Source organism: Dermacentor silvarum, chromosome 2 (genome assembly GCF_013339745.2).
Source record: "Dermacentor silvarum isolate Dsil-2018 chromosome 2, BIME_Dsil_1.4, whole genome shotgun sequence".
In the NCBI taxonomy this organism is placed as follows: Eukaryota; Metazoa; Arthropoda; class Arachnida; order Ixodida; family Ixodidae; genus Dermacentor; species Dermacentor silvarum.
This window is the reverse complement of record NC_051155.1, coordinates 140,453,641-140,479,807: the sequence shown is the minus strand read 5'-3', so window position 1 is coordinate 140,479,807 and position 26,167 is coordinate 140,453,641. Positions and strand designations below refer to the sequence as shown.

The window sequence follows — 26,167 nt, the reverse complement described above, 5'->3', positions numbered from 1 at the left end:
TTGTAAAGAGAAACTAAAGCATAACACTAAAACCGTTTAGACGGATAAAGCGTTCTTTGAAAACTCTTGTCATTAATTTCGAAATAACAGGTCGATTATTGGAAGAGAAAACGATGGTGAAAGATTCAGTTTTTAAATTTCTCGCCGAATCCCCAACGCCGGGACGCACTGTGACGTCACGCGTTTCAACGTAAAAGTACTTTGTCGTGTTTAGGTCGCGTTGGCTCAGAAAAAGTTCCCGAAACTCGCCATGTCCAATCTAAGACTCCTTAAAGTACAACACAATGTAGTTTATCTTTACCGCTAAGAAATTAACTAGGGCCTAGAAGACACTGCCAAAATCCACGTCACAGCGATCTGGTGCGGGAACTTCAAGGAGGGGGCGCGACCTGTCTCTTATCAGTGCGTTTTTTTTTTTTTTTTTTTTTTTTTGGGGGGGGGGGGGGGGGGGGGGGGCTTACCAAGCTTCTTATCGAGACAAGAGTGGTGTTTTTTTTTCTATATTGTAGAAGCGCAATTTAGTGATAATGAATAAATCATTTTTTTTTCTCTTCAGGGTTCCTTTAAACTACAGCGTAATCCGGGCGCACATGTATTTTCGTAGTGCACGCGTCTTCAAAACTGCAAAGGTCACATAATGCGCATTTAGATTGGTATCGGTAATCAGCGAACGATGAAGTTCGCTGCGTATACACACTGGGCACGCATGCGCGCCCAAAACGGAGTTCCATCTAGTGGCCGCATCGAACTTTGATGGGCAACATCATTTCGGGGGTGGGCGAACGTGTGCTATCAGATATTTACAGGCGGTGATCTTATCGAAACGCCTCGATGAACGAGGAGGAGAAAGAGCCGAGTTCAACGTCAATGCTAGTGACGTCGAGTACACGTGCACGCAAACGTCGGTGCTCCTCCGACAGTCAGGCACATATATTGTGGGACTGTCCCCGTCTCGTGACAGTAAGATATAGAAACACAAAAAGACGTGGCAGTATTTCACTGGAAGCACAGACTACGCCCCGTCAACAGGCCGATGTGCGGCTAACTATTAAATCCAGGGGAGTTCGTGTGCGTGGCCGGCTTGACTGGAAGCTTGTAATGAACGTGTTCTTTCTTTTACACTTTGTTTCATCATTACCACCATGGGCCCTCAGACCTGCTCAGGCAACGCGTCCTAGATAGCAGGCCTGTGCACTCTGGTTTATGACGTCATGCTGCTTGGAGCGAAATTTCAATCGCCAAGCCGGGCGTCACGAAAAGCAGTGACGTCAAAATCACCGCAGCTTACGCGGCAGTGTCCCCATTAGATTCTATGGTTGCCGGGCAAGGCAGCATGACGTCACGGATCGGAGTGAACCGGCCTTATGCTATCTAGGAGGCGTTTGCTCGGGCCACTGGGCCTTCCTCGTGATTAAAGTTCATTCTTTCTCGCTCGAAACAGCCCAGCCGGGTAACGGATCATCGGGAGACGCACTCGGCGGAAGCGATGCCTGAAACGCGCCACCTGCTAACGTGTTAAAACCTCAGTACCTCCATCGTTCCGGTTTCGCGTCTGTCGCGCGTTCCCCCCGCCCACCTTTCTTGCTCTCTTTCCTTTCTGTTCGTATCGCTACCGACAGCTGCAGGCTACGCGGTTGCAACCGCTCGAAAGCTCGAGCGGCGGAACGGGTGTGTTGTCGATGTCGCTGCAGGCGCGGCTCGGAATGGAACGGCGTGAGTAACGGCGGCTCGCCTCCGTGCAAAAGGCCGCCGCAGATTTATGCGAGTTCACGTGCGCCCGTGGGCCCGCACGCAACGCGCCCCCGCCGCGTTGGGCGGCGGAAAAGAACGATCGCTTTACGATGATCCCGTATACATAGTGACGGCGCACGCGCAGAGGAGCACCACATCGTCGTTCGAGGGTCGAGCTCATTTTCCCGTTCCGGACAACGCAGCAATAGACATAAGGGCCCGCAACGATTATAGCCACCTAAAAAAAAAGAAAAAAAAAAAAGGAATACGAAACAGCTCCCACGGAACAGCGCTCCCGCCTTTCCGTCCGTCCGTGCGTGCGTGCTTGCGCCCGTGCAACGCGTCTATATACGGGGTGATCATTCCTAAGTTTTCCGGATTTTTAAAAAAAACAGCTTGTTGCAGATAACATAATTCTAATCCTCGAGCTGGCTTATTCAGAGAGACAGACATTACTTGCACGATAAATCGAAACACATGTTGAACTAATTAAAAAAAATCTCCAATGAACTTTTTAATTCATTACTTTACGGCACATATTGCAACTTACAAATTGTAGCCGGTGAGCTTGCAAGGCGTATCCGCTAGGAATGAACTTACAGAATGACACCAGTTTAGAGATATGCACCATCAATCTCGCCGTAAAAATGCGCTATTGTTCTATTTACTTTTTTAACGAAACGCTCTTTATTAATTGAAGCACAAAATTAACTGGAACGACCATGCATTTCGCCCCACACTTTGGGAAATAACATCTCTACACTGGTGTCATCCTATAGAGATTCATTTCAAGTAGCACGGACACGTCTTGCAAACAGGCTACAATTAGTAAACTGCATTATCTGCCATAAAGTAATTAATTATGAACTTGATTAGTGAATTTTCGTTAATTAGTTGAATACGTGTTTCGATTTCTCGGGCTAGTAATGTCCGCGCGTTTTCGAATAATCCAGCAATAGACGACAAGAATTGCTGTACCCTATCTACCATATAGGCAACTTAGAAAAATTCCCGAAAAACTTAAAAATGATCACCCCGTATATTATTTGCCTGAAGAAGTGTATGTTTTAAACCTGCTGTCAAACGCAACAGCAAGAACGACGTGATTTGGTAGTTGGCTGGTTGGTTAATGTGTTTATAAGAGACGGGGTTAGCGGTGTTGCCATTTTAGCGATTCCGTCGCTCAAATTAGCGACTTTCTTGTCTGTTTAGCGACAACAACGTTTAATTTAGCGACTGGTGGCTTTTTTTACTGACGTGACCAAAGAATTTGCGACATTCTAGCAACTTCGAAATTTGGAAAGTTGCTTCGAAAATATCCTTCTAGATCACACTTCATTAATCAAAAGCTACATGCGGTAGAAATTGACTGTATGACCTGTATATAGGCTCTGTGACAATGATTAAGCAATGTTTGGCTTCACAGAATTTAGTGCGCTCACATTTATTATTATTATTATTATTATTATTATTATTATTATTATTATTATTATTATTATTATTATTATTATTATTTGCGAAACTTATTTGAATGGGTCTTAACGCTACCGGCTCTGCGTTTTAACTAAATACGTTCGAATGGTGGACATTCACAATTTTATTGTAGATTTAGAACGCAGCAGGTGAATAATAAGATCGATGTTCTGTAGAAAGGCGTACACAGAGAACCATACGGCTTTCTTATCGCATGGGTTTAGGACAAACCAGTAACGCGAAGAGCCTTCAGGTAGATCACGGGGCGGAAGCGAAGTACTTGAGCTGCATAAAGGTCACGTAATTATCATCGCCATGTTTAACACGCGGTCTCGTGCATCTTGCAGAATTCTGTTATACTTTCCGCCGAGAACTAGAAAATTTTCAGGGATAACGTGAACCAAGTGACCTTGCGTGCTAGGAAAATCAGATTTGTATTCAGCTTGTGTTCTTTTGAATCGTTCTGCATTTGTAATTTCGCAATCCGAGGGTACACGCCAAATTCCAGGTGTCATCGTTCGTTCTGATCTAAGTATAATAGTAAAGTAAAAGCCCACAACACACTGTTTGGTAAATCCACTGCTCATTCCTCACTCACACGGACCATAGACAAACGTGAGGTATATCGGTAAATGATTTACGCAATGCTAGTGTATATTATCGTGTCGCAATAACGCCTACGCTACCTAAATAATATCTAAAAGTTTTAGCGCCAATTTCAGCGACTTTGCAACGAAATTTAGCGAACGTCTACTTACATTTTTGTCACAGTTCAGCGACACACTTCAAACAAGTATGGCAGCAATGGGGGGTTAGCACAGCTGTCTGGGCCGGCAACGCTCCGCCCGTCGGTTGCTATATGGGCAGCCATTCAAACTGTTACGGCAAGGTTCGCGATACGGGCGCCGTATGTCGCATCGCCAAAAGCTAATGACACGAAATTTCCTCCGAAGCCGTTTGTCTTCACACAAGGGAAACGCACCACCAGTGATTTAAGTGATTTCATCACAAATTCAGTGGAACGTATTTCACGATACCTTTTAAGTTCATGAAAGTATGCAAAAAGCTCACATCTTCGCGTTTGCATCATTGTTAAGCTTATATTTCCCCACACGAGCACCTGCTTGAACCGCCTTGCATTCACCCCCAAAAAAAGCTTCTTTCAAAAAAAAAAAAAAAAAAAAGAAAGAAAGAAAAGAAACGTCAGCCTTTTCGCGTTTGCAACACATCAGCAAGCCGCGATACCTAACCAAGTTCGCTAACCTCTACCTAAGGTTTCAAGCAATCGAAACAACTAACTGACAGCTCCATAAGCAATTAATAAGCGCCAGCGAGTAATCCATTAAGCTGTTCTAATTCGCTGTCTCCCTCTCACACACTTACAAATACACACTGCAGAAGAAGGCGTGTGTGCATGCCCGCTAGGAGACCTACATGAATGAATAAAAAAAATCCGCGTTCTGGCTTTGTTCCTTCCCATCAACGGCATGTTCGCTTATACGCAGCTTTCCAAAACACTACTTGTACTGTTTTCCCGCGAAATATTCTTAATAATTCGCTTGGTAGCACATTAGGAAGTATATGTTGGCTTCGCTTTCTTTTTCTCACATCACTTGCTGCAACTGCTCTTGGCTTTCTTGCATGTTCACTTTCTACAAGAAGCACTATTACAGTCCCTGACTTCGGGACTTCGTCTTGGATATAATTATACTACGCGTTAATAAACTTGATTATGAAGCATGACAAACGACAATGCTGCAGCCAGCTGACTATAGCAAATTTCCTCCCTCAAATAACTTTAGAGGGAACATGTCATAACACCTTATTCGCTTAGCGCAACTAATTTAACGTTATCGCTAAACGTACAAGTACGCTGCGGATAAAACAAAACGGGCGTAATGTACGAAACCGATTCATCCGAAGTGCGCAAGAAGATCTCATTCCGCGGTATACGAGCTCTGTCTTCACGCGACGTCTGAATTATTACGCTTTATTTGCATATATACGAGCTTCGCTACCACAATTGGGGCGAGTCGGAGGAGCCCATACAAACACACATAAAACAAACAGAAAAAAAAAAAACTAAGCAGGACGGGCTTGCCGCGTACGCGGCAGACCGCACGACCAATTTCAATTACGAGCGCACCCGTCTATAAGTGAAATCCACCACCCATTCTTTCGACGACATCATCAACTGACGCAGTCGCTTGGAGAAGGGATGTGTTCGTTCGCAATATAAATTAACGCGCCAGTACAGCTGCCTACAACGGCCCATCCTCTGATTAAATGCACGTGCGACAGCCCGACGAGACCGCAGTGCCGGCCACATTGAAAGGGTAGGCTGAAAAAGAGAGAGAGAGAAAGAAAGGAGACGGCGCATATCTAGGGACGCGCAAGACGTTCAACATATATCTTTGGTACTTGCAAGACGACAAAATGGGGAGGGGGGGGGGGAGAGAAAAACGAGAAAGGGCGCTAGTTCTAGCAAATTCGAATTTCACCGGAGGCACGATCTATGCGGCTGACGCTATAGGTATCTGTCGGCGCACGTGAATTCCTCGCGGCGTCGACGTATACGCCAGTGTAGATGGACCTGACGTTCACTTTTGCGAATGGGTAAAGGCGGCCGACGCATATATCCTAAAGAGACGGTGCAAGAGCCGAACGAAAGAGAGAATTAAGCAACAACTCGACGGTGATATGTCAGGACGGCCTGCATGGATGATTCGGATAAAAACGTCAGCGCTGTAAGTGTGCTTAGAATTTCGATACGACGGAAATATAGCGCCGCGAAATTCACAAGCAACCTATATAAAACCTGACAACCGTCGAAATTGGAGAGGCACGGAAAAGTCGGAGGACGGACGGACGGACGGACGGACGACGAACGAACGAACGAGATGTAGGGACTTGGGCGGTATTCTCGGGCTATCACTTTCGGAGGTATACTTTCACTTTCGCGGGATTTCACGAGACTTAAGCGCCGGACGCGTTTGGCGTCTACGGCGTCTTGGCAAGCTGCCTCGTGAACTATCGCGAAAGTGAAAGTACCTCCGAAAGTGATAGCCCGAGAATACCGTCCCCCGGTGCCATATAAGATACGCCATAAAAGCACGCAGTTTCACATGACACTCTAGTTACAAAGGCCCGCACATCAGCGCTAAAGGGACACTATGAGCCGCACTAAGGAATTTTAGACTGGTAACGTATTCTTTGAAAGCCATTTTTATTCACATGGCGGAACAATGTTGATCACTAGTGAAGAAAATAAAAATCAAACCTTCGTTCCAGTTAATTTTGTGCTTCAATGCATAAAGCGACGTTTTGTTAAGAAACTAACTGTAACGCCAATGCATTTCTCCGCAAAGTTCAGGAATCAATATCTCGAAACTGGTGTCATCTCGAGAATTCGTTCCAAGTGGATCCGCCTTGCGAACTCCACGGCTACAATTTGTAAATTGCAATATGGGCCATCACGTAATCAGTTAGTGAATTTTTGTTAATTATTCGATTCTGCATTGCAATTTCTTGTGCAAGTAATGTCCGCCTCTTCGAGTAGACCAGCTCATGAACTAGAATTGTGCTATCTGCAACAGGCAACCTTTAAGAATTTTTGAAAGTGTTCGCTGAAACACCCTGTATATATAAACTACAAACAATCACCTTTCTACATACTTTCCTCAAGCGGAGAATAATAGTCTAAAGCCTGCGCCTCTACGCTTTCCCTAAAACTCCGCTCCTCCTTGAACATAAAGAGACTACGGCTACAACTTGGCAATCAGCGCAGAAACAGCCACCCTAATTCTTTCTTTCTCTTAGCTCCTGTTATTCAGACGCTGAGCCTTTTATTCTTGTCATTTCTTTTTTTTTCTCTCTCTCTTTTTGGCGGAGAAATGTGGGCACGGATAAGCCGGCCGGAGCATCGATCCGAGCGCGCACGCGAGCCCGGGCTCACACCCCGCTACCGGATACACCCGGGACGCCAAAGGCGAGCTTCGGGTACAGGGACCATCGCTCACCGAGGAGACACGAGAGCAGGCCCGGGAGACGGCAGCTCCGTCCGCCATCGCCTTTTGCCGTGCGTAGAGTTTGTTACCCGGCCCGTGGAGGAAACAGGCGAAAACAAATTCGCCGAGGGAACACAACGCGCTGTACACCTAGAGCCCCGCTTTAGCGCAACAAACGCAGGGATATAGTACAGAGAACGAAAATAAAAGAAAAAACAAATTAAAAAAGGAAGCGATCCTGAGATGCCCCCGCACGTGTTTGCGTGAAGCGGTTAATGCGCCACGTGGAAGGTAATCTGTCTTTTGCAAGAAAAGGGGCCTACACAAAAATTCGTTGCTCCCTCCCTTCATTGTCCTTTCTTTTTTTTCTTTTAGAAAGCGATAGCGCCCTCTACTGAGACTATTTAATACTAAGCATCATGACGTGCATTGAGTCGAAGCGACCGAGCTACGAAAATGGCCTCGGTGCCACGAAACGCAAGACATAAGAAATCAAAAACTGTGTTGTTGAAAGAAAGGGAAAATTAATGGTCAGGTCTTGCGCAAAACAACAACAAAGAAATGCAAGGCCTGCCTGGCTTATATATATATATATATATATATATATATATATATATATATATATGGAGAGAGAGTAAGGGGGGGGGTGGAATGCTTTACGGAAAGCTATGCGATCTTCAAAACGCACCGTGGCTGACAGCTGCTGCGGATGGCCCGACGTTCTTCCGAGCCTACACAAGAAGTTACGCAAAGTCTCGCTTATATAGTAAATGCTGCGATCTTAAATCGATCGGCTGCAGCCAAGCACCGCATTAGTATAAGAGCCTTGAGGACGGCAGCGATACGCAGAAGAAAAAAAAACGATCCCTTCAATGACTTGTATAAGTGCCGATCAACTTGCTTGTTAAGATGGAACAAAACAGGCGCGGAGAAGAGGGAAGAGGCTATACCGCGATGTGGAAACACATATAGTGCTCGCTTCAGAAAGGCATATGAGAGCAAAAACTAAATGTGTCGCGTTGGTCATTGTACCGCACACGAGACCAAGGGGCCGTATAGTGTAAAGATGCGCACTCTCCTTTCCTTTTCCTAACTGTAAAGATTCTGGTAATTTCTTATCACCGCCTCAAAGAGTGACCGATAACTGGCTTGGTGCAAATGCCAGCCAATGAGAAACGCAAAACGCGCACAAAATGAAAAAAAAAAAAAGAATTGTTACATAGCCTCTTCAGGCGCCAATAGATTATGCCCATTGAAAAAAAAATAGGTTCATCATATTTCTTAGATTAATTTAAATTCGGGTGTTTTACGTGTCAAAACCATGATACGATTATGAGGCACGCCGTAGTGGGGGAATCTTCGACCACCTGGGGGTTCTTCAATGTGGCCCCAATGCACGGTACACGGGCCTTTTTTTTTTTGCATTTCACACACATTACAAATGCCGCGACACATTTCTTGCGTCTCGCGAATCATGGAATGCGCAAAGCTGTAAAACGGACTGGCAATTTGGAATTATTCAATTAGCTTGGCGAAGTTTACAGAATGTGGGCTCTACGTGAAAGCTCTCCCAAAGAAGTGTCAGATAAAAGAACATCAACCATTTCATGTCTAGATTAATTATAACGAACCTATCCAGGAACTTGAAAAATGCGCCTGATGTAATAAAGTATGAAAAACTATGAATCAAGTGAACCGCCACACGACGACATACAGACACCGACAGCAATCATCCAACTGTACATTTTCGAACTCGTTTTAAGGCATGTATTTTTAAACTTGCAGCACAGGTCCAATCACAAGCGTTTCATGATGTATATGCGGCATGTGTTAAATGTCATTATTGTTTTAACACGAAAGTGTTTTATGCCGGGGTCCACCAAGACTTCACTGACGTATTTCCGTCACGGAAATACGTCATAGAACATAATACAAAGAAAGAAACCAGAAGAAAAAGTTCCACAAACATGCAAAATTTGGAAATCGAACCCACGACCTCTCGGTCCGCGACGATAGATCGCCGAGCGTTTAACCCATTGCGCCACAAACGCATTTGCAGAGAGCTACACAGACGCGCCTTATATATCTAACACTCCTCCGTGTACCCGCGCTCTTGCTCGGGGCGGTGCCGCCGCCTACGAGCAGAAAAGAGAAGTACTGCATTATGACACTAACGCGCACCGACAGTGAACGCTTCGGTGGTCTCAGCACTACGACGCCTCGATGCCAGCATTCGAAGGGACGCTGGCATCAAGAAGCACTACCAATGCCACCTAGGTGGCGTTCACCGTACTCAGCACAGCGGAGCGTGGCCTCCGCAATTAGCTCTGAAAATGTTTCTGAAGTTGATCGCGGAGGCTGCAATTACGACGCGCTGTACGCGCTGATTTGACTCGGTGACGATTCAGTTACGTGCTTTGTCTTGCGCGTTGTATTAGTGTGTCAGTTACGTGCTTCGTCTTTCGCGTTGTGCTAGCGTGTGCAGCGTAGTGCAGCTTCCATATGCACGACGGTTGCTCATGGTCATCGACGTTGGTAGTCGTGATGGAGGAGACGTGCCACCAGGCGTCAGCGTGGGTGCATCAACGCCTAAGGGCGCTTTAGCCACAAAACACCAATAGACATTATATATCAATGTGCAATAAACATTACACTACTTCTGTGAAGACACGTTTCACTTTCGTGTTCTATACCGATTCCTATATAAGAGGGATCAACCACATTTTTGTTGCACTAACTTGGCGCGCACAACAGTGCCGACAGCGCCTGTAGGTGATGATACGATCCCAGCTGGAATCTTGCGCGCGGATGCGCACACTTAGTCTGTACAGGCCAATGTCTACAGAACATCGTACGTATAGACATTGTACGAACTACCGCATGCACACATATCGACCCCCTGGCAGGAGGAGAAAAAAAAATCCTCGAAATTTTCGTCGCTTCGGCCTATATTTTGTAGAATTACATTTTACGTCAACTGCGGCGATAGCTAAGTGGATCGCATTGCGCCGCTGATATCGCGGCCGTGGGTCCGATCCGAGCCGCAGCATTTCGATGGGGTCGAAATGCAAATTGGTAGAAAAATAATTTATCCGGAGTCCCTCACTAGCAGTGCCTCATAATCGTATCGTTGTTTTAGCACACAAAACCCCGATTTAAAAAGAATATCCAATTCCGTTCTTATCCATCGCGCCGAGTCGTCGATTCACGGGATAAGGGCGGCTCGGTGGCAACCGAGCCATTAAAGGGAAACTAAAGAGAAAAATATATATATATATATTTGAGCTCTGTTAATATATTACCCTTCCGCGATATCAAAACAGCCACTCTTGCCGCGAGAACACACTTTTCTAAGGCAGAAAAGGCGCCAGAACGACAGATGTCGTTGACGTCTGTCGTGACGTCCTTGAACCGTGACGTCACTGACTTCGACGACGCATGTCCGCGGGCCTAGTTACATTTTTTTAGCGGTAAGAATGGATTGCATTGTATTCTAAAAGAGCCAAAGACTGAACTTAGGAATGTTCAAGAACGTTTACTAGAACTACAAGGGCCGAAACACGAAAGAATACTTTGCAATCAGTGACGTCACACCGACGCACCTGCTGTGGAGGTTACGGCGCGAAATTCAAAAATGCAACTTTGACAATCATTCTCTCTGTTAATAATCCACATACTACCACGAAATCGACGAAAGTAATGTTCTTTAAGAATACTTTATCAATTTAAACTGGATCAATGTTTCTCTTTAGCGATCCCTTCAACTATGGGCGAAAGGAAAGAATGTAAGTTGAAATGGATCGTTGTGACAAATACGGCTGCCGGACACCGTTTAGTTGTCAAGCCGTGCTCTGCTTATCCACAAGGTGGCGCTGTTTCCAATTGAACATTTCAATGTGACGCCGCAGGGCACACTGCGACATTTTCTTTCCTTAAGACAACAAAAAAACAAGAACGAAACAGCAAAATCGTGAAGGAGGAAGTCAAACTGCGATAGGAGAATTCTATTCGCTCGCCGTAAACTACTTCCGGCGGCTGGATGCAGTCGACACGAATCAGCGCTTTTCAATCGGTTGCCGCAGGTGTTGAACTGTCAACTACACTCTTGGAGCAGTAGATAGCGAGAAAACTGCGCAATCGATCGCTTTGTCGCATCGAGTTTCTGCGGAAGACGCCATCTGCAGAACGGGATCACGGCGATCGGCGCGCCCCCCTTTACGGTCGTTTAAAACCTATATACGGCATCAACGACACTTCTGTCCCATCCGCCGCTTGCGTTCCTGCAGGCGTCAGCGCGGCCGACATTCTGTAGCAATTTGCTATCGATTGAGATGGGACGCTGCGATTCGACTTCCTCCATTGAACCTCGAATCTCCACGGAGAGACACCGGTAACGTATACAAAACTATGCCTCTATGTTAGCTAGCCTATACCTGCCAATCAACTTTTTAAGCACTTTCAGGCTTTCACTCTGAACTTGAACTTGTCATGCTTAAGATGCGATCGTCGCTATGTACCTGCAACTATGACATCGCGAGAGGCCAATGCGTTTGAGAACTAATCTATAGCGGGTGTTTCTGCATTGCGGCACTCATTGACATTTTTCCAATTGCAGCATCCAAACTGAGAGAAAAAGACTAATGGTAGGTTTGTCATTAACATAACAGGACGCGAAACAAAACGAAATATACTAATAGGACAGGAAAGAGCGTACTGCAACAGCATTTGACGCACTATAGGAAAGACAACTTTAATATTGCACTATGCTCAACGCTTCGACGACGGGCTTGTCGAGTACGTGCAGCGCGCGCCTATGGTTTCGGCAGCAGCTAAGCTGAAACACTTCAGTGAAATCCGTGATAGCACGGACATTTCGATTAGTTGGTTGATTGACGAATTAATTGATTGATTGATTGATTGGAGGTTTGCGGATAAGGCTTTACGAGAGGACACGCAGCGGAATGCTTCAGATTAATTTGGTCACCTGTGGTAATATCACACGCACCCTAATCTAAATAAGTAAACGAGCATACTTTTTTTACATTTTTTTTTCGTCAGCATCGAAATACGCACGGGAATCGAGCCCACTATACTTCGTGCTCAGCAGAACACCGCATCTAGTCATAGCCACTGCGCAACCGCGGTGGGTAGAAAGTCGGTATGCGAGCGTATACAGTCAAATAAAAGGGTTATTAAAACATCCACACACTCCGAAGGCCTATACTACTTCCACAAAAACCGCATGTTCACACTGGTAATTTAAGAAATTACGCTGACAAGTGTTACTGAGGTTGAACAATCACTCAAACGAATCACCGCAATGGCGGCCACCTTCCAGCAAGTTGTCGCAGGCACGTAATCGCAGGCAATCAAAAACATGCGAAAGTAACGATTCACCCTCACAACACATAGAGGCGGACGAAGTTCAGAAGCCGCCGATCAAAAAGCAAGCTTGCGTTTTTCCATTCTCTTCTCATCAATTCGCGCAATTCCCACACGAAACGCAGTCATAACAGCTGTCACACGACTACCGTCATGCGCTCAACGAGACAACGCTTAAAAGAAGAAGAAAGAGAAAAGCATATTTCACTCTCCTCATTAGGCTCTGCGTATTATCGGAAGTGGGTGATAAAGACACGGCGTATGCCGTTCATCAGAACAGGCGCGGCGAAAGCTACACGCGCAACGCCTGAAGCGCGAGAGCCCAGCTCGCCTCCCGCCTCTACCAAAATCAGTATAGCAATGTTCGTAGATCTTAAAGGGAACTCGGGAGCCAAAAGTGCTTACGATAACTGCGAGCGTGACGGTTGAGCCATCATGAGAATTATGGTTAGTACATGGATTTGCCTAAACTTCGCCCTTCCGGCTTGAAACATACTATGCGACTTAGCAAATTGATCATCTTCAACAACGTATTGTGTTATAAATTAAACAATTAGCAATGATTACGCCTGTTTGTAGCTTTACTAATCCTCCTGCCGTGCTCAGAAAACTACGAGTGGTTGGAAATATTTGAAATATAAAACGTAATAAGTAAACGTCACAAGAACCTCCGCAGCAACAAGCACGAAGATCGGACAAATTCATGCGCTAACTAACCACCGCTCCCATGGTGTATAGCTGAACAATCGCAGCGCATATATAGTTCCCTCGAGTACCGCATTTACTCGATTCTAGGCTGACCTACGGTGCTCGACGCTCATCGCATGTGCGCAACCAACGGCCACTGTTCGTCGTCTTCGTCGACATCGCTGGCCTCTGTGACCGATTTATTCCTACATTGCACTACCGTCAGCTACGATCATTGTCTCCGATATTGGGCAGCGCGGGAATCTCGGGATCTATGCTGCAATATAGTGCCTATAACATTGTGCCCTCGAGGTGGCAAAACGCCAAACCGTATCCTCGATGTAAGTTCAGCCCCCCCGACTCGCGTACATTTTAGTTTTTGTTTAGGAAGAGTAACGGCCTAAATTCGAGTGAACACGGTAATCCTTGTGGAAAACACTATGGCCTCCGCAGCTGCTCTGGTGACATGCTCTGCCGTGCAGCAACCAACCAGGCCACGGGCGAGCGAGGCCTCAGCCAGGTTGCGCAATCTCTTCCGTCCACAGCGGCAGATGATTCGGCAAACGCGGTCGAAACAAAAGGGGACAGGGTCAACAAAAGCCCGCCGCGGCGCGACCTTCCGACAGCGACGACGTGACACACACGGTGCTCGTTAGGCGGCGAAGGCTGACAACGACGCGTTGACGCCATCGAAAAAAAAAAAAAAAAACACCGCTCGCCAGAGGCAACTGGATGAGCGAGAAACTCCACCACAGGCTTCTCGCGTGTACAAGCATGACACCTAGCAAGTATATGGAGGTTGCGTGGATAGCCTAATAGATATTCGGATTTCATACTAAAGCTGATCTCGAAATGTTACACCTGTCATCATCGACATTATCGTATATAGGCCCAGATGACTGGTACACAATTTACGCGAGGCAAGACGACCGCCCTTGTAAGGCCTTCATACAACTGCCCTTCGTTCAATCCCTCCGTCAGACCACGTATTATTATTATTATTATTATTATTATTATTATTATTATTATTATTATTATTATTATTATTATTATTATTATTACCGGCGTATCGAGAAAAAAAAGGCTGTAAGAATCCTTCACGGTTTCACGCCGAAATTCTTCTAAAGCCTTGCGCGATGCGCCCCATAAAATTAGGGCACGCGGAGTCCCCATGCATTCCGCGCATAGCTCTGGCGGTATGCTGTAGAGCTTTATTTATTTTTATTTGTACTTTTCAAAAAGAGTTGATTTTGCCTTGGATTTGTATTGGGCGTCTAGGATGCTTACGCATTCTATCGGCGACTTACGGCGAAAGAACGGACTAAGTACTAAGCGACAATAAATGCGAGAGCGCTGCCCCCATCCCCTCGCGAGAGCAAACATGGACAGAACATGATTTAATTGCCACGTGGGTCTCACGAAGACGCTGGAATCGTGCACAATACCTGTTGTGCGTGTTTTGTGACGTGCGTTCAAGCGTCAACACATACTAGTTGTAAACGCAGTAGATATGTGCACTAACACCAAAGGGGTCAAACACAATTAAGTCAAAGCTCCTGCATGCCTCTTTTGGTGTTTGTGCATGTTTCAACAAGTGTGCCGCCTTTACAACAACGATTGGCCGCCATCTCCTCGGTAGGTCAACGTACTAGAGGCTCCCAGCTACCGCATCACTAACCGCGTTACATGTGAAGTGCGGACGGTACACTTCCACACTTCTTGTATTTGTAGTTCGCATTCAAATATTTACGAGATATTTATTCTCGGAAAAGCGCGAAAAGACGGGAACTGAAGAGGAAAGGACAATGACGGCGCCGAACATCAACTGAATAATTGAAGAGAGTAGACAGTGCTGTCTTGTCTTTTCCGTCACGTCCTGCGCGGAATGAACCAACACCGAGTGGCTCAACTTTCAATATTACTGCAGTTCGCTGTACGACGGAATATGATGGCGCAAGCGCGCTCAGCGCAGATGATACTATCGATCCTCTCACTATCAGACTACTTCACGTCGAAGAAGATGCTTTTTCTCGGGTGTATACGGCGATGGCGGGTCGCACGTGTCGTAACAGCACTGCGCCCGAAGGACACAGAGCCGGCAGACAAGAGACAATTGGTGCCAGCACGCGGCTCCTTGTTCCCCAGGGCGCGCGCGGCCACGCCGCTGACACGAAGGGCTTACGTCATCGTGGATGGCCATACAAGACGCCCCACGTGCGCGCACCCGCCGTCCCATGGGGGCCGTCTGAGTACGGCACCGAACGTCTCACGACAATGCAGTCCGCGAACTTCAAGCGGCCGCTGCAACACCGGCTGGGATGTATAGGTGACCAGTCAGCGCATCCTGCAGGGAGGTTCGTAGCTCCTGACTCGGAATCGGCTGCAATCATGTTAATTTATTCCGGCCATGAAAATGAGGGGGGGGGGGGGGGGGCATTCTTGTGGTGACTGTCACGACCGCGGTGGTATACTGCATAGGGGATCAGCGAGAATCCGCAAGTGGCAGCTTTTCAGTGGCCTGCACAGAGTTTTCCTGCAACGTCTCGCGCGGTGGATGAGCGAAGATGGTGAAGCGTGACGCCGGACAAAAGGAAGGAAAGAAGGCGGCGTAGCAACACGTGCGACTGCGGGAGGCGGCATGGAAAAAAGCGCAGAGGGAGGCCAACTTACAAAGGAACGTAAGAAAGAAATGCATTCCACTTCGTTGTCGCGCTTACTCGGAAGTCAGGGGTCGGCACATTCAGAGCACCAAGGGTGCCGCGAAAGAGCGCTAACGCGGTCCTACAACACTTCAGTTACACGAGCGCCTTCACCGTTTTCGAGGTGTAGTTCCGGACATTTAACTTGGATGCTGAGGGATCTCCTAACGCGAATAATTATCTCAACTTCCCTGGCTTAAGATGAGTCGACTGTACACGAAACATGGAGAACAAGCCAATCACTCAGCGAGCAGCTTTCCAGACGGCCCCAAAGGATCCCCCTTGTTCGTGAGCCGAGAAGCCTGCGCGACGTGGGCTATATACCGCGCCGAGCCTGTGTGACCGACCTTCACGAGACAAACGAGCAGTCATTTATAATAACCGATGATGCAGAAGAGCGAGCCACATAACAAAAGCACCTCGCGCGCCACTTACTTGACGTCCAAAGTGTGTGCGTGGAGGGGGGGAAACAAGGTCCTCCCTCTTCGCGGTGTCTGCCGATGCGCTGTCGCCATATCCACGCGGGAGCACATGCAAGACGCGTTTTTCTCCCTCGGGTCAACGGCGCCGCGCGGGCGTCAAAAACCGAAAGCGTCGCGAGCACGCCAAGCCGCCGCGGGCTCTCACATTACACCGTCCCTCAGCAGAGCCCCCCCCCCCCCCCCCCCCCCTCGTTATTTCTTTTCCACTAGACGCCAGCGCAATTCAATACGGGCAGGCAGCAGCCCAGCAGCGGCGTCTGCGTCTCGGCCATGCACAGCTCGATCAAAGTCTGCTGCAGCAGCTTTCGGCTGTTGCTGCTGCTACTGCCAGCGATGCTTGCTTGCTTGCTTGCTTGCTTAACTCGCTTCTCAAAGCTCCTCCTCCTATTCCCTGGCACATAACCCGCCCGTTTCCCTAGCGACGTTAACTCGAGGCATCATCTTGGTATTTTGTTGCTCCTGCAGCCTCCCCAGGGCCCTTATTCAGCACCCAAAGGGGGGCCAACGTCCTCTTCCCACGCAAACTCGAGCGTCTCGTATGGTTAATTTACTTGCTTACAACCTGCTGTAGTCTTTACATGCGTCGGTTTTCATTTATACTAGCCAAGTAAGTCTCAAACTTCACAAAGAGTTACTGTAGAAACTGCCGATGCTTCGCAGGTGACGCCTCGCTGTCTCGCCCTCTCTCTCTCTCTCTCTCTCCCTCACTTGTCCTGGGTGCGACAGAGCCACGCGTGTGAGCGACACGTCAACACAACAGGGATGCGTCCAACGTCCTTAATCATATCAGCGATGCGTCTGCCACTCGAGGGGAAGCGCGGCGTTCACCGAGGGACGTATACACAACGTGCCGCCGCATGGATCTTGAGAGAAAACGCTGTTATACGACCGTCTTTTATGGAAAAGCACAAAAGGCTCGCTGCAGAGTATTGGCGGCGTATCTCTCGCCAACGGAAGAGCTGTGCAAATTAGGTTCCAGCGCCACGCTTGACAAGACAAGAAACGACACGGGCGAGAAAGCAGGAGGGTGGAAGAAAAGGAGAGGGGACCATGCTCTCGTCACACCAGCAAGTGCCGGGTATATAAACCTGTGCAAGCCTATCCACGCACGTGCCTGCACAACCTATTTCGACGAAAATGGTCCGTGACAGTCCTGCCGGCGGGTATTGTGTAGATACAGTGTGCACCAGCGAAGCGGCGGCGGTGTATGTACAGAGTACATGTAGTACGTGAGCGCGCACAAAGAGAGGGCTGAGCACGTCGCAACGACAACCGCCGTAGGCGACGACGACGAGTGAGTGCCGAAGTCGGCGTTCGCGGCGTGCACACAGAAACATCGGAAAAGCGGCGAGCTGCACATACGTTTCCCGGCCGCGACGCCGAGCAGCAGAAGCGAAGTCACTCGTTAGCACCGGCGCTAATTGGAAACCTGCTGCCGCCGCCTCAGCGCCGCTAAAGTGACGACAAGCGAAGCAGAGCAAACGATGGGGTCTAATGTAAGTTACGACAGCAGCGAAACGAGAGGAAAACGATCTAGACAGTCTCCAGACTCTACCCACAAGAAGTAAAAAAAAAAAAAGAAAAAAAAAAAAGGTACAATGAAATGACGGGGGAGGCGTCGCGGAGCACTTTGGGAAATTATCGAACGTCAGCGCGGCCGCCGCCGACCCCTTTAGGTGGTCTAATGTAAGTTAGGGAGCCTTACACAATTGTAATATATGCGCAGTCGCAATAAAGGCAGCTGGAGAAAGCGTAGATACCTCAAGCTAAGTAAAAACAGAGCAACGTTGTTGAAGCTATATAGAGAGCCAAAATTTAAGGGTGATTTAAGTCGCGCTTGCACAATACAGCGGCCTAGCTTAAACTGGCCTAAGTTACGGTCATCGCATCCTTCGGCGACATATCCTTGGAAAGCGTATATAGGCTCGGGCTGCTTCAATTGCGCGAGCGGTTCCTAATACAAACGTGAGCTTAATTGCGAGTTGGGCTCCCCGATTCGCTCACGGCGGGCGCCGGCTTCGACAGCGCTGCACCGTATTAGTTGGAAGGCACTCTGAGCAAAGTCGACGGCGCGGCAGCGCAAGAAGCAGTGAAGCGGTGCAGCAGCAGCAAGAAGCGCGAGAGCGGCAGAGGATAAAAGCGAAAGACGCGCGCACTCGCAGAAGGCGCCAGCGATGAAAACGCTCGCTCAAAGCTCAGCCGACGGCGGCGGCAGCGCTAATTGCGTTAGCGCATGCAAGTCATAACGCACAGAGTGCGCGAGCGTGTGCCCGCCGCGCAAGCCGCCAAGCACGGAGCTCGCAACGGGAGAGCTATTCATTCGTCGCGGCATTTGCGCAGCCCGGAGGCAAAAGGGCCGCGTCGACGGCGAGTTGAACGCCATACCGCCTTCGCCAGGCACGACAGAAGAAGATTGCAGGGGGCCATGGAACGCGTGCGGCATAGCACAAGAGTGGCGGCAGCGAAGCGCATTTCAGTTATACCGCATCTTCCTTTCACGCGCTTCACGAGAGGGGAGGGGGGGTCTGCTGGAGCTTGTGTAACGTTTGTTGATTGAGCCTTAAACCGCGCTGCCTAACTTTAGGAGAATGGAAAACGGGAAAAGACGAGCACGAAGAAGGAAGCGTTTCTGACGACTGGTTTACTGCACGAAGAAACACGCGGAAAGCAAATACATGCATGCACGCACGTACGCCCTCGAGCGCGTGCTGCATCAGAAGCCACAGGGGTTCCGGACTATAGGGACCCCTCCTAGATTTTGTGAGAGGCCGGCCCTTAAGGCCGTCCCCAACTCTCTCCTGTCATCACTCAATAAAGTTTTTCACCACCACCACCCACACACACGTACACAGAGAGATAGAAAGAAGAAACGCGTGCACATGCACATGTGCAGATAATGAAATACGCAAAATAACACGCACGAGACAATGAAAGACATTGTTGAAGATCAAATACGAGATCACACGTGTAATCTTATCACCTAACACCATCCTTCGACTTACACTTGCGGAAGCGAATAAGCTTATAAACTATATCCGAACATGCTCCGGATTTTTCTGGTCGCCAAGGGTACTGACAACATCGATAACCAGTACCGAAAGAGAGATTCTGTGCCTTTCCTGTCAGCACGTTGTACGCTATGCGCCTTTCGCCAGTGATTGCTGCGCGCCGACCCTGATGCATTCGCCAAGTCCGCGGCAAGTCTGTAAACGTCCAAATCGTGTCAGCTATTATTGTGTGTTAGTGCGGGCGCGCGCCACGCTATACATCGTTCCCAGAGCGTACGCGCACTCTGACAGTCGGTTACTTATACCGGGTGTTTGTGCGCAGACTACGTAATTAAAGAAAAACACATCACCTTGTGGGAGATATAGCACAATTCTAATCCTTGAGCTGCATTTCTCGAACAGGCGGACATAATTTACTCACGAAATCGAAATGCATAACTGACTAAATGAAAATGCACTAATACAACTTTTAACTAATTACCTTACGGCCTATATGGCAATTTACAAATTGTAGCTAGGGAGATCGCAAGGCTGATTCAAGTGGAACCAATTCTCAGGACGACACCAGTTTCCAGATATTATTTCTCGAACTTTGCAAAAAAATACATTGGTAAGTGGAACGACTCTGCATTTTTTACACCAAGTTTGATGGCGCATATCTTGAAAATGATGTCATCCACAGAATTCATTTTCAAGTAGATATTCCTTGCGGGCTCACCGGTTGCAATATGTGCCGTAAGGTTATTAGCTACAAACTTAAATTGTGGTTGCTTGTTAATTAGTCGATTATGCATTTAGGTTTCTCGTGCAAGTATCGTCCGCCCATTCGAGTATATATAGACCAGCTCAAGGACTAGGATTGTGCCGCCTGCCACAGCCCTCCTTCAATAGTTACTCAACGTCTTCGCAGAAAGACCTGGTATAAATGAGAAGCACGTATATAAGCCGTCTGCGAGCCATCGTGGCGTTGCTCGAACACGCGCGTCAGCATTGTAAATTCTTGGAGGCAGCAAGGTTAATTCTTATGGTTATAGTTAGCGTAAGAACAGCTAAATAGAGCTACTGGTTAAACTGGTTAAAAGGCAACCACTGACTAAGAAATGCTTGTAAAGGTCGCAGGCGTACCTGCTTTACTATTGCTGAATGCTGAAGAAACACGGCGGCGGCGAGGAAGCGTTTATCGCAATACAGCATCTGTTACCCGCACAGATATAATTATATATATATATATATATATATATATATATATATATATATATATATATATATATATATATATATGCAACTTCCAATCAATCAACGAACTGCTGCCAAAGCTGGCGCACCTGAATACATCAAGAAAAAGATAGGAAGTCTCGGTGATGCGTGACGCTCACGCGAGTACAGTAAACGAAACGTACCTACCCTATTTCAAAATATTGAATACCTCGCCCAGACGTGGACAATAATTTGCTGCGAGTACAAGGCCAAAGCTGGCCAGATCGAAAAAGAATCTCTTTCATGGATATTGGGAACGAATTGCCGGCGTGGTCAGCTATTACAATGTTAACATGCCCAGTCACTATCATGGACATCATAGCGCAAGATATACAGCAGACATGATCAACATGGTACAATTATACCATCATTCATCGTCGCCGTCATAATCGGCAGCATTATCGTGACGGCCAAATCGTGACGAGAGCGCCACTAAAAGCTACCTTGAACCAAACAATGCATTGGAGGGTCCGGACACCATGGAAGGACGATTTGCCAAGACGCTGATAGGCCCCGAAGGGAGAGAGATGCGGCGTCAGAGGGGTTAGACTTGCCGAATATATAGTTACGATTATGTCCAGAGGAATGAGGGCACCTTGTCCGGATACTGGGCAGCCTTTTAAATGCGAGAGCACTTCCCTCTTTCCCAATTCTGTTTTTCTGGCTGCTATGCGACGCTGGGACCCCACAGTTTACAATCTGCAACGCCAAAACGAAGAAGACAAGACAAGCGCGTAACTTCGTCGCAGATGTCGTCCTCAATGGCACGATAGAAATCGTGAATTATGAAACAAGGAGAAAGAGGGGGGGGGGGGGGGGCACTGTAACGGAGCCCGATGTCAGGTAGCAGCTGCAAATTGAGCAAATAAAACTCAAAATGCACCGCAACATTTTCGTAAGCAATCAAGTTTCCTCTCATTACTGTTCCCGGGCGCCACACCACCAACCGTCAAGAAAGCTTCGATTGCTCGAGATAAACGTGGGTGAACTCAGCTCGCGCTGGGACCTTCGCAGCCTCTCCCGAAATCTTCATAAGCGGGCCTTCGATCCACACGTACTACACATGCACCCAATCAACGCAGTGAACCATCGCGCGATTATTACTTTCGGCGCGCATTAAGCGCGAAGAATTGAATAAGTTCATTTCAAAGCCTCGCACGGAAAGCAATAAAGAAAAAAAAAGAGAATTCAAAGAGATATCAAGTGAAGATGCAGCACCGGCATCGGAGGCAGCAGCGGGAGCTCCGTTGCAACAGACAAAGAAATAAAAGAAGGGACAGCACGATTCGCACATTGAGAATCTCCGTCCTATTGTTCGCTGCCTTTTAGCTCGTCGTAAAGAGTCGTAAAGAAGGCCTCATCCCGTCGTAAAAAAATGAGAAAATGAGAGATGCGAACAATGTGCGCGCGTACATGAATACGACAAAGAGGCACGCGTCTGCCGCCTCCTGCATTAGCAGGACGCAGGCTGAGCAGACCGGGGCGGCGAGAGGAACGCGCGATATTAGAGAAGGATGGGGATGACCCGGGAGCGGGGGAGGCTCTTCTTTGAGCTTGGAAGGGAAGAATCCGAGGGGCACAAGAAATATGCTAAAAGAAACACCAAACTAAACAGCGTTCTCGTTTTTTTTTTTTTTTTTTGTATCAACGAATGAAGCAGGGGCAACGCACTTTGCCTCCTTTTGTTCCTATTGTCTTAAAGCAACGTCCAGCATTAAGCTAAAAAAAAAAAAAAGTGCGCACGCGCGGTACGGGAGTAAAAAACAAAACAGCGGTACACAGTTGCTAGCGCGAGACACTTCCTTACTAATCCTCCACTTCCTGATGCGAGAAAGGTTCTTCCTTTCCGCGCGACAAGGGAGGAAAAGAAAGAAAGAAAGAAAGAAAGAAAGAAAGAAAGACCGAAAGAAAGAAAGAAAGAAAGAAAGAAAGAAAGAAAGAAGAAAGAAAGAAAGAAAGAAAGAAAGAAAGAAAGAAAGAAAGAACCTTGGTAAGCGCATACAGGAGCGAAGACGGCGAAGACGATGCTTGCTCCCGTTTATACGGATCCCTTTGCACCTATGAAGAACACAAGTATCTCGCTGCGGGAGGGTAATCACGCTAATGGCGTGATCTTCAGCATCCTTTGTGCCCGTATGTGTGTGTGTGTGGGGGGGGGGGGGGGGGGGGGGCGAACACAAACCGCAGAGATCACGCAAACGACGTGCAGGCGGTCCTTTTGACAAGGGACAAGTCACTGCGACAAAGCCAGCGAGAGAAGACGTTTTCCCCTCTGTCTCTTTCTCTCGCTCTTTCATTTAACATCAGTGACAAAATTGTTTTATCCACTGCCAACTGGCGTCATTGCCCTTTCGTTCACGTATGCTCGTCTAAATCCGTGCGGGCAACCGCTCATGATTTGAACGAGTTTATTGGCTTAAATTGCGGGAAAAAAAATCTTACTGCCGGCGACATCCTTGCTCATAGGCATTCCCCACTCATTCAACATGCAAAAACACATTAAACTCGGCATATTCAACTGGTCTTCTCAGAGAACCATGGCCGTGCGTCCGGGATCGCATAAGATAAGCTTTAAAGCTCGAATACGAGAACAAACCGATCTACCTGAGCACCAGAATGAAGTACATAACCATCGAACCAAGCTTGTACTTGCAATAACGATTGCAGTTACGGTCTTGCAGTACGTTTGCAGCTCCGCAGGAGCGCTCCGAAATAACCAATCGAATATGCGGATTGTGACAATAGCCCTGCAAAACACAGCGCACGAACCTGTGTCGTCACATTCGTCGACTAGACTCAGTTTGTTCTCGGCGGCCCGGCTGGCGTCCTTTCGCCTCCACTCATCCACAGAACTAGCCTCCATCGCACAGCCGCATTACTGCACGCATGCATGCGATTGGCTGGCTCTCCTATATAAGTGCGACGACTTGCCGGGCGGCATATTCCGGGCTATTGCAGGCCTGCGCATGCTCTTTTTTATAATTTTGCAATGATGACACCAGACGAGAGCAAGCGGTTCGTACATCTCGGCAGGCTGAGTGCAGGGCACAAGTGCGAGTACATCCGAAGGCAATGGCATAATGTCGGCGCTTTAACGCACGTAACGCTTTTTCAAGAGACTGGAAATCTAGCTGGCTGGCGCCAGTAAAGCATGGTGCAAAGTATTCCTTATGAACAAAAAAAAAAAAAAAAAAAGAGGGGGGGGGGGGGGGGCACACGAAGAGGCTGCACGTGTGAGCTCCTGAACAACACTTTGCAACGTGGTGAACGCCATTTAAATTAAGGATCTGGGACCTCAATGACGTACGGCGTAATGCGAATGCATTTCTCTCGCACTTACCGCGAAATCGCCACCAAATTAATGTTATTATTACTCAGTTTTTTTTTTTTGTTTTTTTGAACCGTCGCTGGCGCGTTTTCATACGTTCGCACGTTTATTTTTTTTTAGCTCAATGCTGGACGCCGCTTTAAGACAATAGGAACAAAAGGATGCAAAGCGTTTTCATATTAACAAACAGTGTAGAAAAAACAAGCTCCGTTAAAGCCAGCGTCAATCATACCAGAAAATCAGCGAACACCCAACGGCGACGCGGGAGAGCTTTAGAAATGGGGCGCTGCAATTGACAACCGTGGAACTGAAACAACACTTCCAAAATTACATCTCCAAGGACTTGGCACTGCTCGAAAAAAACATCTAGCTTCCAAGATCTTAAACTTCAAGTCGGCATTACAAGCCTTAAGGACCCCGGAGACAGCACACGCGAGGAAAGATTTAGAGAAATAAAGGCAGTTCGATAAAAGCAACACAGAATGAAAAGAAAGAAAGAAAGAAAGAAAGAAAGAAAGAAAGAAAGAAAGAAAGAAGAAAGAAAGAAAGAAAGAAAGAAAGAAAGAAAGAAAGAAAGAAAGAATCAGAGAACCAATACAGGATCTCTGTCAGCAAAGCGTTATCGGAAGCGCGGAAGCTGGCATATCCCCCAAGGGAAACGCGCGAAGCCCCACCTATCCCCACTCGACATGTCAGCGGTGTTCGCGAAGCCATCGGAGTTGAAATAAAGGAAGAAAAATAAAGAGAGAAGGAACGAGAAACAGCAGCCGGACGCAGATACACACACACAAACCAAATTCAAGTCGCACCGCTCACGCGTTCGCTCGACTTCACACTTCGGTATGTAAGGAAAACGGTACTGTATGAACTCTCGCGCTTTCTCGGTTTTCCGGAGCTTCGGCGATACATACATCGAACGCCCGCACGTATTCAGAATCTCTCTACCCCCCGCCCTTTCTCCTGCCAGCTGCGTGAACGTCGATTCAGAGCTGACTTTTTCTTTTTTTTTTAGGTTGTTCTACGCGTGCGCGTTCTTGTTTAAGAGACACGTACCACCTCGCAATCCTCACACCAAAGTCGGGTTTCAATAACAGCTGGGTCTCTGAACGTCGCTCCTAGAAACATACCCAGTACCCAGCCAGCATAGACTTCGACGAAAGTAAGGAAGCAAGAGATCAATTTCCCTTCTCCTCTCTTTCAACTTGTGTATACCTCTGGGGGGAGGGGGGGGGGATATACAGGATAAAACAAAGGGACACCACGAAAGAAGCGACACGCGGGCAGTCCCGATCTTCGTCGGTCGCGATCCGAGATTGAAACATGTTTTCTCCGCAGGCGGTGAAATGTTATGCAGTCGCTGCACCCAGCAGTTTTCCAACTTTAAAAACCACGCTTCGACCACACCGTTTTTGCGTGCTCCAAGAGTCGAGCTTTCACGGCCGTTCACCGCAAACGGAAGGATTGTTCGAGAGAAAAGCAACAAAACCTACAAACGACAACCGAACCACCAAAGACGACGGTTCTTGGCTTTTACGACTATTCGACCACCACCGTCCGAAGCGTAACGACCAAGGGTCAGCAGCAGACTATATAGCTCGTGACGTAGGAAAGGAACCAAGGCACAATATGTAGACTCTTTGCCAAAAAGTTGGTATGTCCATTTTGCGTGGAAAAAAACGCCTCGAGAGTTTTGAAATATTCATTTAATAAAACAAAAGCGATACAAAAAATGTCGCAGTTTCACCCGAAAGGCGAAGCATCAATTGCGATAGCAACTTAGTAGATAGATACACGGAGTAAGGTGAGTAGTTTTATCAGCTGTATAAACTTGGACATGCAGCAGCACCAGCAACGCGCAGAACTGTTGACGCCGTCGGCATTTTGCCCGCGTTCGCTCCGAACGCGCGCGGCGTTGGTGACTGTTGCCGGTGCCTCTGGGGGCGCCTCGGAGATTTTCGACGAGATCAGAACGGAGGAGGAGGTGTTTATTATACATAAGGAAGAGACGCTTAATTCTGCAGCCCATAAGGGAGCACGGCGCAGCGTCGTAGGGGATAGGGGGAGTAGGAGGTATAGAAAAAAGTTGTCGCAGTTTCACCTGAAAGGTGAAGCA

At 47.7% G+C, this 26,167-nt stretch overlaps 1 protein-coding gene across 2 annotated transcripts in view; it reads right to left on the bottom strand.

Moving 5' to 3' along the window:
• LOC119441857 (polypeptide N-acetylgalactosaminyltransferase 13) overlaps positions 1–26,167 on the bottom strand; it is a 308,456-nt gene that overhangs the window by 175,961 nt on the left and 106,328 nt on the right. The gene's annotated exons all lie outside the window — the stretch shown is intronic.